This window comes from Melanerpes formicivorus, unplaced genomic scaffold (genome assembly GCF_026170545.1).
Source record: "Melanerpes formicivorus ecotype bairdi unplaced genomic scaffold, bMelFor1.0.p_v2 SCAF_4, whole genome shotgun sequence".
NCBI classification, from domain to species: Eukaryota; Metazoa; Chordata; class Aves; order Piciformes; family Picidae; genus Melanerpes; species Melanerpes formicivorus.
Window position 1 is genome coordinate 30,207,376 of NW_027142356.1, and position 15,904 is coordinate 30,223,279.

Here is a 15,904-nt window from a genome sequence, read left to right on the forward strand (position 1 = left end):
CAGCCGCGTCAGGCTCTTTGTGCTCTCCGAGCTGCAGGAAGGTGAGTCCTGCTCTTGGGGGCGCTGTGCAGGGCCCTGGATGGGCTGGGTGTGAGCAGGGCTGGGTGCTGAGCTTATAGAGGGTTCTCCGCCCCACTGTAGTGTGACTGGTGTTGGTCCTTTATGAGCCAGCTAATAAAGGCCGGGTGAAGCAGGAGGGCAGGAGTGGAGCCCAGCATGGCTGGCACAGGCAGGGCAGCAAAGCCAGATGCTGCAGGAGAGCTGGCACTGCAGTCGCTATGCCAGGCCTGCTCAGACCGGGCTGGCTCCCATGCAGTCAGTGTTGGTCCTGATGCTGCAGGATGGGGCAGGCAGATGAGGGAGTGGAGGGAGTGGAGGCTGCCGCTGAGGTGGAGGGAGAGTAAGGAGGGAAGAGTTCAGCATGTGCTGGGGGGAGCTTGCTTTGGGCCCTATGTGTGAAGTGGTCCATCGGTACAGCTCTGGGTGCAGTGAGGAAATGCCTTAGTGCAGTGTGGCTGGAGGGGTGCATGAGTGGGAGCTCAGCCCAGCTCTGTGTGGGAGAGAGCCTGGCATGGACTGGCACCAAACTGCTTCCCCTCAGCAGGAAGACAAGTCTGGGCCGAGCACTGGGGCAGGGAAGCATTCGGGAGGGCACGTGAGTCCTGGCCCTGTGAGGGTGGCAAGGACACAGAATGGCAGTATTTTGTGCCACCCTTGTGGGTGGTCCCGTGGGATGCTTCTGGTGTCAGTGGAGGAGCAAGCGGCGCTGTTCGTGCATCTGAGAGTGGTGGTACCGTGAGCTCTTCTGTGTCGGGGGCTGGGCTGGCTGCGGGCGGGCACCGGGTGGGAGCTGGGATACTCGCTTGGCTGCGACGGCAGAGGCAGCGGCGACTCCAGCCCTTTGTTTCTTCCCTCTGCCAGTGATGTGAGCGCCTGCGAGCAGAGAGGACAGTTACCGGGGCGGGGGACACCGGGGGGTGGAGCGGTGCCTTCCTCCGCCCCGGCATCGCTTGGCGCAGGAGCGTCTCGTACCCCACGGGGTTGAGCCCGCCGGCAGCGGCGGCATCCTGCAGGTGCTTGTCGCCGCCGTCAGTCCGCGACGGGGAGATCCCTGCGCGGGCAGCTCGCCCAACCCGGGGGCCGTGGCACGGGCAGGTGCACCCCCGGGGCAAGAATCTGCCCTGGACGGCATAGGGACATTGCGGGGCTATGGGCATTGCTAAGGGCAGGCTGACCGGGGCAGCAGCGATGGGCGAGGGGCACAGATACTGCTCGGACAGCGGTCTCCCTCTTCTCGGGTCTCGCTGCCCTGAGAGGCAGGTGCGGGGCCGAGCTCAGGGTGAGGAGAAGCGGCATGGCAGAGGCCCTGCAAGACGGCAGAGGGTGGCGCCCTGGCGGGGCTACCCTCGCATGTTACAGGGTTGCGGGGATGCTCATCCGTCTGCCCTCCGCCGGGCAGGACTCGGGCAGGACTCGGTCTCAAGCTGTAGAGCACAGCGTGAGCGCGGCCGAGGAGCCGGAGCGGTGATGAGCTGGACCCCGGGCTGTAACGCCCCGGGGGACAGCACCGCGGCAGGAGCGGCTGCGGGACCTGGAGCCGGCTCGGGTGCCCAGACAGCCCCAGCGCGGCTGCCGCAGCCCCTGCAGCGGGGCTGATGGCGCGGGAGGGTCCCTGTGGCCCTCCCCGGGCAATGCTGCTCCCTGGTGCTGATGAGTCCCCGCGCTGCCCTGGTACAGGCAGGGCCTCATCCTGCCCTTTTGGGCCCCCGTCTCCCCCCTGTATTGGCCTCGTCCCGTCGCTTCCGTGCTGGGTCCTTTTGGGGTCTACAAAGCCGAAACTTGGGGCACCTCGTCCCCTTGAGCCAGGGGCACTGCCGCGGCTGCCTCCTGAGCTGCGGCAGGACTGTGGATACTTCCAGCCTCACGGTGGAGAGGTAAGGCAGAAATCCACCCCATGTACAGGAATAGCTAACAGCTTTTTATCCTTGCTGCTGCCAGAGGAGGCATAGACAGACATACGATGAGAGTAAAATTGAAGCGTGGCAGCCTGCCCTCGGTAGTTCATCATTTCAGGGGCGGTGCAGCTGGATGTTTGCTATGCAAAGCTGGCATTTCTTGCTTAAAGACAGGAGGGTGCTTGTCTTGATTAAACAGTTCTGTCTGGGTATGCAAAACGCGTTCCTATTTCAGAAACGCCTAATAGCAGCAGCAGGGGAAAACCAAACAGGATGGGTGCCATGTCCTGCCGTGTCAGTGAAGCCATCAGTGCAGGACCTGCTTTCCAGGAAAGTGGGGAAATGCTGAAGAGCAGTGGGAGGCTTGTTAGAAAACCTAAGTCTGGTAAACCTGCCTGTTTATTAAAACACTAAAGAGGGCTGGGTTGGCTCATTTATCCAGGATGCAGCTAACTGATAACCAGTTCTTCCTAGTTTAATGTTTTCATCTCAATTTAGCTGCTGCTGAGAATTTTAGAAGATCCACCAGTGAGGAGTGAAATCTAGACAAATGCAAGTGCAAGGTGCAGTTCTACTTATCTGAAGTATCTTTCTAAGTATTTTTGCAAGCTTAAGCAGAGCTGTGAGTTCAGTGCAGAAACTGTTAGTCTCTGTCATTATTTCATGCACAAGGCTGGAGCAGCAGACCAGTGTTTTGATTTCCTTTTCTCCATCAGTCTAATTATGAACTGCCGGTGTTCTCACCTTTCATTTGTAGAGACAGAAGTGTGCTCAGGTCCATTTAGAATTCAGTAATGTTGGTGGCTGGTTGTCTTGCAGAGCAAAGCTGAAGATGGCAGATTGGGAGGACACCTTCTTAAGCTGCACTAGGGGAGGTTTAGGCTGGATGTTGGGAAGAAGTTCTTCACAGAAAGGGTGATTGGCCATTGGAGTGGGCTGCCTGGGGCGGTGGTGGAGTCACCATCACTGGAGGTGTTTAGGAAGAGACTGAATGGGGCACATGGTGCCATGGTTTAGTTGTCCAGAGAAGGGCAACAAGGCTGGGGAGAGGCCTTGAGCACAAGCCCTATGAGGAGAGGCTGAGGGAGCTGGGATTGTTTAGCCTGGAGGAGAGGAGGCTCAGGGGTGACCTCATTGCTCTCTACAACTACCTGAAGGGTGGTTGTAGCCAGGAAGGGGCTGGTCTCTTCTCCCAGGCAACCAGCACCAGAACAAGGGGACACAGTCTCAAGCTGCACCAGGGGGAGTTTAGGCTCTAGGTGAGGAGAAAGTTCTTCCCGAGAGAGTCATTGGTCATTGGAATGTGCTGCCCAGGGAGGTGGTGGAGTCACCATCCCTGGAGGTGTTCAAGAGGGGACTGGACATGGCACTTGGTGCCATGGTCTAGTCATGAGGTCTGTGATGACAGGTTGGACTCGATGGTCTATGAGTTCTCTTCCAACCTTAGTGATACTGTGATGGGTGGTGATCCTCCTCTGTCAGGGGGGTTTGGACTTGGTGATCTCCAGAGTTCCCTTCCAACCCCTACCACTACAGGATCACAGAACTGTAGGGGTTGGAAGGGACCTCCAGAGGTCATTGGGTCCAACCCCTCCTGCCAAAGCAGGATCACCTAGGGCTGGCTGCACAAGAACACATCCAGGCTGGCTTTGTCAGTCTCTAGAGAAGGAAACTTCACAACCTCTCTGGGCAGCCTGTTCCAATGTTCTGTCACCCTCACAGTAACGAAGTTTCTCCTTATGTTGAGGTGGAACTTCCTGTGTTCTAGCTTTATATTCATTATTCCTTGTCCTATTACCAGGTACCACTGAAAAGATCCTGCCCCTTCCTCTTCACACCCATCCCTCAGATATTTATAGACATTAATAAGATCCTCTCTCAGCCTTCTTTATCTGTACTAGACAGTCCCAATTCTCTCAGTCTTTCTTCATAGGAGAGATGTTCAAGTCCCTTCACCATCCTTGTAGCTCTTTGTTAGACTCTCTCCAGCAGATCCAGTGTGATTCATTCTGTGATGTCTTCATCTGTCTCTTCTTTCACTGAAGTGTGTTTTTGGGTGCCACTGGAGCAGAATTCTGAATGTGCTGTGTGGGGACATGAGGGGCAGCAAAGGCTGCTGGTTGTAATCCCAGGAGATAGAAATACTCTTATTTTGACAGAGGATGCTAAGCCTGTTAAGAGAGCTGAATGATTCTTGAGTTCAGAAGTGAAATATTTATTGAGAAAGGGGAAGAGAAAGTATGATTTATATTTTTCATTAATGTATAAACAACTGTGGGGAAATTATGAATAGAACAAATCATTCAGATCTCTGCAGTGTCACAGAATATTAGTGTTATCACAGAATCACCAAGGTTGGAAGAGACCTCAAAGATCATCAAGTCCAACCTGTCACCACAGACCTCATTACTAAATCATGGCACCAAGGGCCACGTCCAATCCCCTCTTGAGCACCTCCAGGGATGGTGACTCCACCACCTCCCTGGGCAGCACATTCCAGTGGCTAACAACTCTCTCAGGGAAGAATTTTCTCCTCACTTCGAGCCTAAACTCCCCCTGGTGCAGCTTTCCTTCCCAAGTCTGAGAATAACATTTTCTGGTTTTAGTTTGAAAATATGATAGGAGCATATACTGAGAGACATTAGTGCAGGAAATAGAACAGTGAGTGGGAATCTGTACATTAAAATGTCTTCCTCTTGAATCAAAGCATACTTTTCCTATGTGTTTTGCAAATAGGTGTGGTGGCTTATCCTTGGCCAGCTGCCCACAGCCGTTCTCTTCCTCGAGTCAGGGGAGAAAACAGGACAATAAAGCTGGTGGGTCTGGATAAATGCAGAGAGGTGGCTTACCAGTTATTGTGGCAGGGAAAGCAGACTCAGTTTGGGGAAGATTAATCCAGTTTATTGCCAATTAAAATGGCTTTGTGTAGTGAGAAACAAAAATAACACCTTCCCAGTGTTTCCCCTTTTCCAGCATCAGCTGCACTCCTGACTATTTCCTCCCCCTCTAGCCTCCTGAGTGCTGAATGGAGGTTGCTGTCAGTTTGTGGCAGTTCTGCTCCTTCCTTCTCACATTTTTTCCCTGCTCCCTTGTGTGGGCTCTTTATGAGCTGTGGCTCCTTCAGGAAATGCCCAGATGCTGTGCTGTGGCCTCCTGCCCAGGCCACGGTGTACATATTTTCTCCACTGTTGTCTTCTCCATGGGCTGCTGGGGAGTATCCACTCTAGTGCCTAGATCACCTCCTTCCCCACCTTCTTTTCTGACTTTCGTGTTCACACTGCTATTTCTCACCTTTCTGTCCTCATTCCTCTGCTTGTCTAGTGTTTTCACAAAGGTTTCACCTATATGGCTGCTGGTCTGAGCTGTGTCTTGCAGCGGGTCCTTTGCAGATGCAGTGGGAACTCCGTAGCTGACATGAGGGAACTCCTGCACCCTACCTTCCTCGATGCCAAAACTTTGCCTAGTACACCCGATACAGGAGGTTAACAGCAAATGTTGGGGTAGAAAACCAGATCACAGAATGTTAGGAATGGGAAGGGACCTTGAAAGATCGAGTCCAACCCCCTGCCAAAGCAGGATCACTTAGGGCAGGTCACACAGGAACGTATCCAGGTGGGTTTTGAAAGTCACCAGAGCAGGAGACTCCACAACCTCCCTGGGCAGCCTGTTCCAATGCTCTGTCACCCACTGTAAAGAAGTTTCTCCTCATATTGAGGTGGAACTTCCTGTGTTCCAGCTTGTACCTGTTATTCCTTGTCCTATTACTGGGCACCACTGGAAAGAGACTGGCACCTTCATCTTGACACCCATCCCTCAGATATTTATAGAGATTAATAGAATCCCCTCTCAGCCTTCTCTTCTCCAGGCTAAACAGCCCCAGGTCTCTCAGTCTTTCTTAAAAGGAGAGATGTTTAAGTCCCTTTATCATCCTCCTGAATTGATGCTTTAAAGAATCTGTTAAAGAGTACTTTGACATGGTGAGCAAGGATCATTAGAACCGGCTCTAGCACCTCAATGTCTTTCCTGCAGTGAGGGTCCAAAACTGAACACAGCACTCAAGGGGTGGCCTCACCAGTACCGAGGATGGTCACTGCCCTGTGTCTGCTGGCCACACTATTGCTGATCCAGGCCAGGCTGCTGTTGGCCGCCTTGGCCACCTGGGGACGCTGCTGTTTCGTATTTAGCCAGCTGCTAGCAAGCACCCCCAGGTCCATTCGCACCAGGCAGCTTTGTGGTGCACAACTGTTTAAAGGATGCCTGCACACTGACTCCAAAGTCGGCAGATGCTGGTTGGATTCCCCGTTGTCGTCCCCCCCCCCCCCCCGGAATCATAGAATGACTCTGGTTGGAAGGGACCTCGACAGGTCATCTGGTCCAGCTCCCCTGCAGTGAGAAGGAACATCCTCAGCTAGATCAGGTCACCCAGAGCTCCACTGAGCCTCACCTTGAACATCTCCAGGGATGGGGCCTCAACCACCTCCCCAGGCAACCTGTTCCAGTTCTCAACTACCCTCATTGTAAAGAACCATTTCCTAACCTCCAGTCTAAATGTGCTTTTCACTAATTTCAAACCATTGTCCCTCATCCTGTCACTGCAGGTCATTGTAAACAGTGTCTCTCATCCTTCTTGTAGGCCCCCTTCAGGTACCGGAAGGCTGCCATTAGGTCTCCCCAGAGCCTTCTCTTCTCCAGGCTGAACAACCCCAGCTACCTCAGCCTGCTGTAGCAGAGGTGCTCCAGCCCCTGATCATTTTTGTGACCCTCCTCTGGACCCTCTCCTGTGTTGAGGGCACCACAGCTTCATTAAGCCACCACAGCATCATTAAGCAGGTAGACAGAAGCCCAGCAGTTCACAGCATTCTTTTCCAAACCATCACCTTGTCACCTGTTATCACTGCAAGCATGACAACTTTTGGGGTGTGATTGCTGGGAAAATGTGACCATATTTGATTCCTTGGAGTTCTTGGGTCTCACCAGGGCTGAGTAGAGGGGGAGGATCACCTCCCTCGACCTGCTAGCCACACTTCTCCTGAGGCAGCCCAGGAGAAGTGTGGCTAGCAGGTCGAGGGAGATGATCCTCCCCCTCTACTCAGCCCTGGTGAGACCCCACCTGGAGTACTGTGTCCAGTTCTGGAGCCCCTATTATAAGAGGGATGTGGAGGTGCTGGAACGTGTCCAGAGAAGGGCCACAAGGATGATCAGAGGGCTGGAGCACCTCTCCTATGAGGACAGACTGAAGGAGTTGGGGCTGTTCAGTCTGCAGAAGAGAAGGCTCCGAGGAGACCTAATTGTGGCCTTCCAGTATCTGAAGGGGGCCTACAGGAAGGCTGGGGAAGGACTTCTCAGGATCTCAGGTAGTGATAGGACTAGGGGGAATGGAATGAAGCTGGAGGTGGGGAGATTCAGGCTAGATGTGAGGAGGAGGTTCTTCACCATGAGAGTGGTGAAACCCTGGAATGGGTTGTCCAGGGAGGTGGTCGAGGCCCCATCCCTGGGGGTGTTTAAGCCCAGGCTGGATGAGGCTCTGTCCAGCCTGATCTAGTGTGGGGTGTCCCTGCCCATGGCAGGGGGGTTGGAACTGGATGATCCTTGTGGTCCCTTCCAACCCTGAGTGAAACTATGAAACTATGATTTCAGGTGCTGGCTGAAGACACAGTGAACTCCTCTTTGCTGCAGGGATGCTGACAGAAGTTCCCCTACACAGCAGAGAGCAACACTGTCACAAAGCTCATTTAGTGTTTTCCAGGAAAAGAAGGCTCAATTAAACTGAAGAACAAAAAGGGGTTTATCACTTAAACCTTTTTTTTTTCCCAGAAGACTGCAGAAATGAGGGAGCCTGGGTTTGGGGGTTTTTGTTTTCTCAAACCAAACATAATGATGCATCAGACAAGTTTCAGCAAAGCTGTTTCCTCTAAACCCCCCTTCCACTGGAAACAGCATTGCTTAGTGCAGATGCTCCAGCTGTGACTGACTAGCTGCAAAATCAAGAGTTTTAGGAGAAGATGGGCGTTGTTCAGTACTGCTGCATTTGTCACTTGGTGACACAAGTGTTTAAATAACATCCATGGTGGTAGGGTGGAACAGTTTCAAACCACTCAGAGGATATCAAATTACTCATTGTGGAGTTAGGAGGTAAGACAACCTCTGCTACTGCTTCACTGTGTGAAGCTGAGCAGTTTGCTGAGCCTGGATCTTGCTTCAGTAAGCCTTAGGTGGCTTCAGAACAGTGGCTGTTGCTGGCAGGTGCTGAGCCTTTTGCCTTTGTTCTACTTAACCTGTTGCAAAGCACCTGAGTATGTTAACTCAGTTATTTAGCGTTTCTGGAGCTGTACATGTCTGCTGGTTATGACCTCTGGTTCATTCCCGTGGAAAGAAAAGGGTTGGTAAGTTTTGGAACTGCCTGTACAGAATTGGCAGCAGTGCACATCTGTTGGACACCACTGAAGCGAGTCTGAAAACAGTCTGCAGTGGCTGTAATGGTCACCACTTCTCACTTGCTGTGTTCCACCTATCAAAGCAGGCTGCTTGGCCATGCCTTTACAGTGCTGGGATAGTGAATGTCTGCTTCAGCTCTCTGGTGTCCTGTCTGTTAAATCTCCGAGGTTCACACTGCAACCATTCTCCAGATCTTGCACTGGAATTTTCTGTGATTGCTCTGGCATTTGCTGGTTGCCTGGAGGCTCACTCAAGACTCATGTGGGAAGTCCTAATCCTGCAGCTGCCTTTCTGGGCTTTGTGACAATGCTTTCTCCTGCTAGTGGATGCTGGACATAAGTCTCCCCTTCTCCCAGCTACCCATTAACAGGTGAAGTTGAGTATAGCAAATTGTGCTCCTCAGGACTTTTTCCTTACCTTGCTCTGGAAGTGAGAGTTTTAGTTACCTTTGTAGCCTGCAACAGGTATTGTTTTTTTCAACACAATCACAGAAAGATGTTAGATGTGTTCATGATGATGGATAATTTTATGTAGTTATTAGCACCTGGGAGGGACTAGTCTGCTTTTTGCAGAAGAACCCATGTGCTAGTTTTGGTCTACCTGTTCTGGTAGAAAAGTTGGGACAAATCATTTGATGCTAATGCCTCCTTAGGATGCTTAGAAACAGTTACATTTTGCTTATTTATTCTAGCTGGAATATGAACAGAAAATGTAACATTAGCTTTTTCTTGGGGTGGGGTGGGTGAGGGGGATGTGAGGCACAGGTTGCTTAGAGAAGCTGTGGAAGCTCCAAGCCTGCAAGCGTTCAAAGCCAGATTGCATGGGGCCTGGAGTAACCTGGGCCAGTGGAAGGTATCCCTGCCCATGGCAGGAGATTTGGGACTAGATTATTTTTAAGGTCCCTTCCAACCCAAACCATTCTGTGATTCTATGATTTGGGAGGACTGGAGAAAAGTTTTAAGCAGTGCTTTGACACCCCAACAGAAACATCTGGATGTCCTCAATTCATGCCTGATGGTAAGTTTGGAAACGGTTAAAACTTTTGCCATGAAGAGCAAATCTGTCACTTGGGTCTAAAGGCAGCTTGGCTTTCACAGTATCACAGTATCACTAAGGTTGGAAATGACCTCAAGGATCATTGAGTCCAACCTATCAACACAGACCTCATGACTAGACCATGGCACCAAGTGCCACGTCCAATCCCCTCTTGAACGCCTCCAGGGATGGTGACTCCACCACCTCCCTGGGCAGCACATTCCAATGATGAACGACTCGCTCGGTGAAGAACTTCCTCCTCACCTCGAGTCTAAACCTCCCCTGGCACAGCTTGAGACTGTGTCCTGGTGTTCTGGTGCTGGTTGCCTGGGAGAAGAGACCAACCCCTTCCTGGCTACAACCACCTTTCAGGTAGTTGTAGAGGGCAATGAGGTCACCCCTGAGCCTCCTCTTCTCCAGGCTAAATAATCCCAGCTCCCTCAGCCTCTCCTCATAGGGCTTGTGCTCAAGGCCTCTCCCCAGCCTTGTTGCCCTTCTCTGGACACATTCAAGTGTTTCAATGTCCTTCTTAAACTGAGGGGCCCAGAACTGGACACAGTACTCAAGGTGCAGCCTAACCAAGGCAGAGTACAGGGGCACAATGACTTTCCCTGCTGGCCACACTATTCCTAATGCAGGCCAGGATGCCATTGGCCCTCTTGGCCACCTGGGCACACTGCTGGCTCATATTCAGGTGGCTGTTGATCAGCACCCCCAGGTCCCTTTCTGTTTGGGAGCTCTCCAGCCAGTCTGACCCCAGCCTGTAGCTCTGCATGGGATTGCCATAGCCAAAGTGCAGCACTCGGCACTTGGACTTGTTAAATGCCATCCCATTGGACTCTGCCCATCTGTCCAGTGAAGCACTATAGGCTGTTGATGCACCAAAAACCTCAGGAGGAGCAAATGTGGCCAATGATATGGCAAAACTGCCAGATGATTTTTATTGGGATTTTTATTGCCGAATATTGTACTTTGTTTATTGAGATTGCTCCCACTGATGAGATGGGATTCCTCTCCCATCGAATACTCAAACCACATTGAATACCCTCTAGTGATTATTGCAAATTTTACTGTACATACACCCTTCCAGTGGAACAGTCCAGAAAAAACAGATACAATTCTCCTGATTTGCAGTTTTCTGAACCAAAATAAATAATGTATTTTCCCTTCTTGCAGTCTAGCAATAATTAACCACTCAGTTTCTCAGTATTGTGTACACTCCTACTGACCTTCTTCATGCTAACATGCAGACACAGCAGTAGAGGAAAAGCTGCACTGGCTTTTTCTGTGGTGCCAGGCAGCTCAAAGAGTCTGTTTGCTAGGGAAAGGAAATTATTTTCCAGCTTCAGAGAATGTGCTGCAGCACATAACCACTGCTCCCAGCTGGACAGTGTACAGCAGGAGAAAGCAAAACCGAAGTGCAGGTTAAGGCATAGTGAAGCTCTCATTTTCACGCAGCAGCCTGTGATCAGTGCAGATTGTGTGGTCCTTGCAAGCAAAAAACAAAGTCTGAAACACATGGGCTTGGAAACTAGGACTGTTGTGGTCAACTTTCTCTCGCACCACACTTTTGTCTGGCAGCAGGTAGCCTTTGAGCTTCGGTTCCTAGGCTACCCTGAGAGGTTGTGGAGTCTCATTCACTAGAGACATCCAAAACCCACCAGGATGCGTTCCTGTGTGACCTGCCCTAGGTGGTCCTGCTCTAGCAGGAGGGCTGGACTTGATGACCTTTCAAAGTCCTTTCTAAGCCCTAACATTCTGTGATTCCAGCCAAAAAACAGCAATAATAGTACTCTCCTCCTTTGCAAGGTATGATAAAGGTAAATTTGTGGGTGGGGGGTTTTGATGCTCTAGAATTGGTTCCTATCTGAGAAGTTTTCTTCGTGGTTAAGAAAAGTAAGTCTGTATTGTTGTGGGAACCAGATATTTTGGTTCCAAGGAACTTAAAATGTTTCAAAGAATCTGTTCCAAAAGGTAGCAATTCTTGAGATTTCCCAGTAGTTTGCTGAAATCTTATGCTCTGAGTATGGAATTTTATGTCTGGGGAAGCAAACAGAGAACTCACCTGGTTTTCACAACATGAATGGTCTTTTAGAACGTCTCCAAATCAGAGTGCCAACTTCTACATGTAAGTACTGCAACCCAATATGAATGTTCCTACAGTTGCACACACACACGCACACACACACACGCACACACACACAAAAGCAGAAACTGGTCAGATTTTCTTACTGGCCTGGGTGCCTCAGCAGTCTTCTGTATGTTAATTTGCCACTTCCTTTGTCTTCTGTAACCCTGGATCCTCCCTTCTGACCTTTGCATGCCAAAAAATGTAGCTAAAGCTCTTCCAGGTGACCTACAAGTACTGAGCAGGGGAGGCTGGGTGGCAGTTAAAGGAGGTGAGGAAGAATTGGAGATACTGCAGGGAGACTCTGGAGGAACATTTTGGAGGTGAGGTGGTGGATATGAAGAGGAGACAGAGCATACTGGGCAGTTGAGGGGGCAGGAGCATGAGTGCCATAAGACATGAATCCATTGGAATACAGCCTTCATAGGCTCTGCTGCTCACAGAGCAAACTGGGATACCTCTGACCCTCTGTTTCTCCTCAGCAGATCAGAGGTAAGCATTTCTAAAGAAAGTTGCTAGTCAGGACAAAGGCTATCAGGAGAGGAGGGCATCTAAGGAGAAATTGTATAACTATCCTTCACTCTACCCTACCTTGAGAGGTCAGAAACCGTAGAATAAGGTGGGTTGGAAGGGACCTCATGCTGAAAAGTACCTTTCAGGCCCCAGGAGGCAGGGAATGGTGCCCTCTTTGTTATCAACTTCTTCCTGTATTTCACTACAGTGAGTATCAGCAATACCAATCAGGACAGAGGAGGAAGGTACTCCCATTGCTCCAGCAGAAACTCCTGTAGGAGGAGTCCTCCTCAGCCACCCATTCACTCCCAAAGCTGGATGGCTCAGGCAGTTTAGGAATGCATTTATTCTTCCAGCCTGGATGAAGAGAAACCACTGTGGATATTAACCAGAAGCATTTGCTCCCTAGTCTATTATCTGTGACTTTTGGTGTGCCAGTGGTTGTGGCAGGCCAGCTCTAGACCCAGATCTCCTCCTGGCTACAGATACAAGGAAGGTTCATACAAGAACTCTAAGTTGTGCCATTGCTGGCTGAACAGCACCATTAGGAGTCCTCTGAAGCCTGGAAAGCAGGTAATCTAGTAACAGAATCTTCACTGTCTGCTTGTAGCTTCCTCTGAAGCAAGCTCCATTCCCCTGGTCCTTCTTATGGTCACCCTGTGAGTGGTTAACACAGGCTTGCTGGATGCTCCATGTAACAAAGAATTTCTCATAGTTCAGTGCAAAATCCCACATTAAAAACTTGTGGGGTGTGACTTCCCCCTGCATGTTCTGTGTGTCTTTAACATGGTTGCTGTGATTCTGTAGCCTCTGCTGCCTGCTCCCTGTCTGCCTCTCTCTGCCTCTGGATCAAAACCCCACTAAATAAAGGAGCCTGTAGGCAACTGTGAGGATCTAAGGGAGCAATTCCCAGACATGAAGTCTGGCAATCCTACTAATGTCTCAGAACTCCTCCTAGCTGTTTTCAGCTGGCAAGCTTTTGATTCATAGCAAAAGCTCTTGTGGCTACTCTTCATGGCACTCAGCACAGTTAAAGTTTGCCCCATAGCTGCCATTCCAGCTGTTCTTCTGCACAGACATTGCCTCCCAAGTCGTTTAACCAGAACATTTCATTAGTGTGCTGCTGCTTTTGTGCCAAGCAATCGTGTTCAATTTGTCCCAGGACAGTTCTTTGAGGAACACCACCAGTAAGCTCCCTCCAGGCCAATGACTTCCCATTTGTCATTTCCGCTTTAGCTGCTTCCATTCTTGGCTTGCACTTCTTGCAGCTACTAATTGTTTCCCACGTGACACAGTTCCAAATGCTTTGTTTAAATCCAGGAGGAGTATGTCTCCTGAGTGTTGGTCCCCTTGACAAGCTGGTTACCTGAGTAGGTAGCATAATGAATACTCTGACATGTTCTACTTTGGGAATTTCCATCTGTGCCCTCACTGATCATTATTTCAGAGTTCTTCATGATTCTTACGTGCTCTTCAGGAAAGAATAACAGCTAGGCAGAGGTCTTCCAGAGTAAGTCCCAGAAGTACCTGGACATCCTCATACTCTTCCTGTCTGAATGGATATAATTAATGTAATTCATAGAAAATGAAAGACTGGGTCTGCTAGAAACTCCTGAACATTGTGGGAGGGTTCTGCCTCTCCAGCCCAGGCAGAAAGCAGAGCTGTCTGCTGCTATGGGTTCCCTTCAGGAACTCAGAAAATTACATTCATCTGTCTGGGTGACTACTGATTCATAAGAGCCAAGCCCAGCTGATAGAAAAAGGCTGCAAACAGCACAAGAGCACAAGGCTGGCTTCATGAGTCAGGAAAACCATTCCTCAGCAAGCTTGCAGAAGAGGCAGGACAGTTAGCAAGCCTTGTTGACAAAATGTGATTAAGGTAATTGATTGAGAGAATTTGCATTCCTTAGTAAAACTGCTCAGGGATTTGCAAAAAACTGTACACCTTGTGCTGGTTTCCACAGGTCATTGGGTGCCTATCACTTAAAAAGGCTCCTAGCAGGGCAGGTATGGCCTCCAGGTAATGCCTGCTTTGAAGAAGGTTTCCTTCTGCTTCAGTGCCTTGGAATCACAGAAGAGACACAGATAGAGGTAAAAATCTAATATTGCAGTTACAGAATCACAGAATGTTAGGGGCTAGAAGGGACCTTGAAAGATCATCCAGTCCAACGCCCCTGCCAGAGCAGGATCACCTAGAGTAGGTCACACAGGAACACATCCAGGTAGACTTTGAATATCTCCACAGCCTCTCTGGACAATGTGTTCCAGGGCTCTGTCACCCTCACAGTGAAAACACTTTTCCTTATGTTCATGTGGAACCTCTTATGTTCCAGCTTGTACCCACTGCCCCTTGTCCCATCATTGGACAGCTCTGAGAAGCGCCTGGCTCGTGACACTTGCCCTTCACATATTTAGACATTAATGAGGTCACCTCTCACCTCTCTTCTCCAAGCTACAGAGCCCCAGCTCCCTCAGCCTTTCCTCATAAGGGAGATGTTCCACTGCCTTCGTCATCTTTGTGGCTCTGCAGTGGACTCATTCAAGAAGTTTCCTGAGGTCCTTCTTGAACTGAGTGGCACAGAGCTGGGCACAATATTTGAGATGCAGCCTCACCAGGGCAGAGGAGGAGGAGAACCTCTCTCGACCTACTAAGTATTCCCTTTCTAATACACCCCAGGATGCCATTGGCCTTCTTGGCCACAAGAGCACATCACTGACTCATGGCATCCTTCTATCCATCGGGTCCTTCTTCTCTGTGTTGCTCTCCAGCAGGTCAGTCCCCAACCTATACTAGTCCATGGGGTTGTTCTTTCCAAGATGCAACACTTGTCCTTGTTGTATTACATCCAGTTTCTCCCTATCCAGCACTCCAGCCTGTCCAGGTCTCACTGAATGGCAGCACAACCCTCTGGTGTGTCGGCCACTCCTCCCAGTTTCGAGTCATCAGCAAACTTGCTGACAGTGCACTCTGTGCCCTCATCCAGGATGTTGATGAATATATTGAACAGTACTGGTCCCAGTACTGACCCCTGAAGGACTCCATTAGATACAGGTCTCCAACTGGACTCTGTCCCATTGACTACATATCTTTGACTTCTGCCCTTCAGCCAGTTTACAGTCCATGTCACTACCTGACCCTCCAGACCACACTTCCTCAGTTTAGCTGCAAGGGTGCTGTGGGAGATGGTGTCAAATGCTTTACTGAAATTAAGATAAACCACATCCACTGCTCTACCATCATCTATCCACCTGGTTACATCCTTCTAAAAGGCTATCAGGTTGGTCAGACATGACTTTCCCTTGGTAAAACTATGTTGACTGCTCCTAATGACCCTCTTGTGCCTAGAGACAATGCCGAGGATAAGTTGCTCCATCACCTTCCCATGGGTGGAGGTGAGGCTGACTGGTCTGTAGTTACCTGGGTCCTACTTCTTGCCCTTTTTGAAGACTGAAGTGATATTGGCTTTCCTCCAGTCCTCAGGCACCTCTCCTGTTCTCCACGACTTACCAAAGATGATGGGAAGTGGCCCAGCAATGGCTTCTGCCAGCTCCCTCAGCACTTGCATGTGTATCCCATCAGGACCCATGGATTTATGGATGTCCAGATTCCCTAACTGATCCCTAACCCAGTCCACATCAACCAAGGCAAACTCCTCCTTTATTCTGACTTGCTCTGGGGCCCCAGGGGTATGGGGCTCCTGAGGACAGTCACCAGCAGTATAAACAGAAACAAAGAAGGCATTTACTGGCTGTGCCTTCTCTTTACTCTCTGTCTCTAGGGCACCCACCTCATTCAGCAGTGAGCCTGCATTGTCTCTGGTGCTAGTTTTGTCTACAT

At 50.3% G+C, this 15,904-nt stretch overlaps 1 protein-coding gene across 2 annotated transcripts in view; it reads left to right on the forward strand.

The window, feature by feature from the left end:
* The first annotated feature begins 12 nt into the window (after nucleotides 1–12).
* Nucleotides 13–15,904, forward strand: part of RBPJ (recombination signal binding protein for immunoglobulin kappa J region) — a 164,273-nt gene continuing 148,381 nt past the window's right edge. Inside the window, exon 1 of one of the 2 annotated variants that reach the window (XM_068137529.1) lies at nucleotides 13–41. The gene's annotated coding sequence lies outside the window, so the exon portion shown is untranslated. Of the gene's footprint in view, nucleotides 42–101; nucleotides 791–15,904 lie in introns of those variants that run through there. The other variant, XM_068137530.1, reaches the window with a different exon arrangement.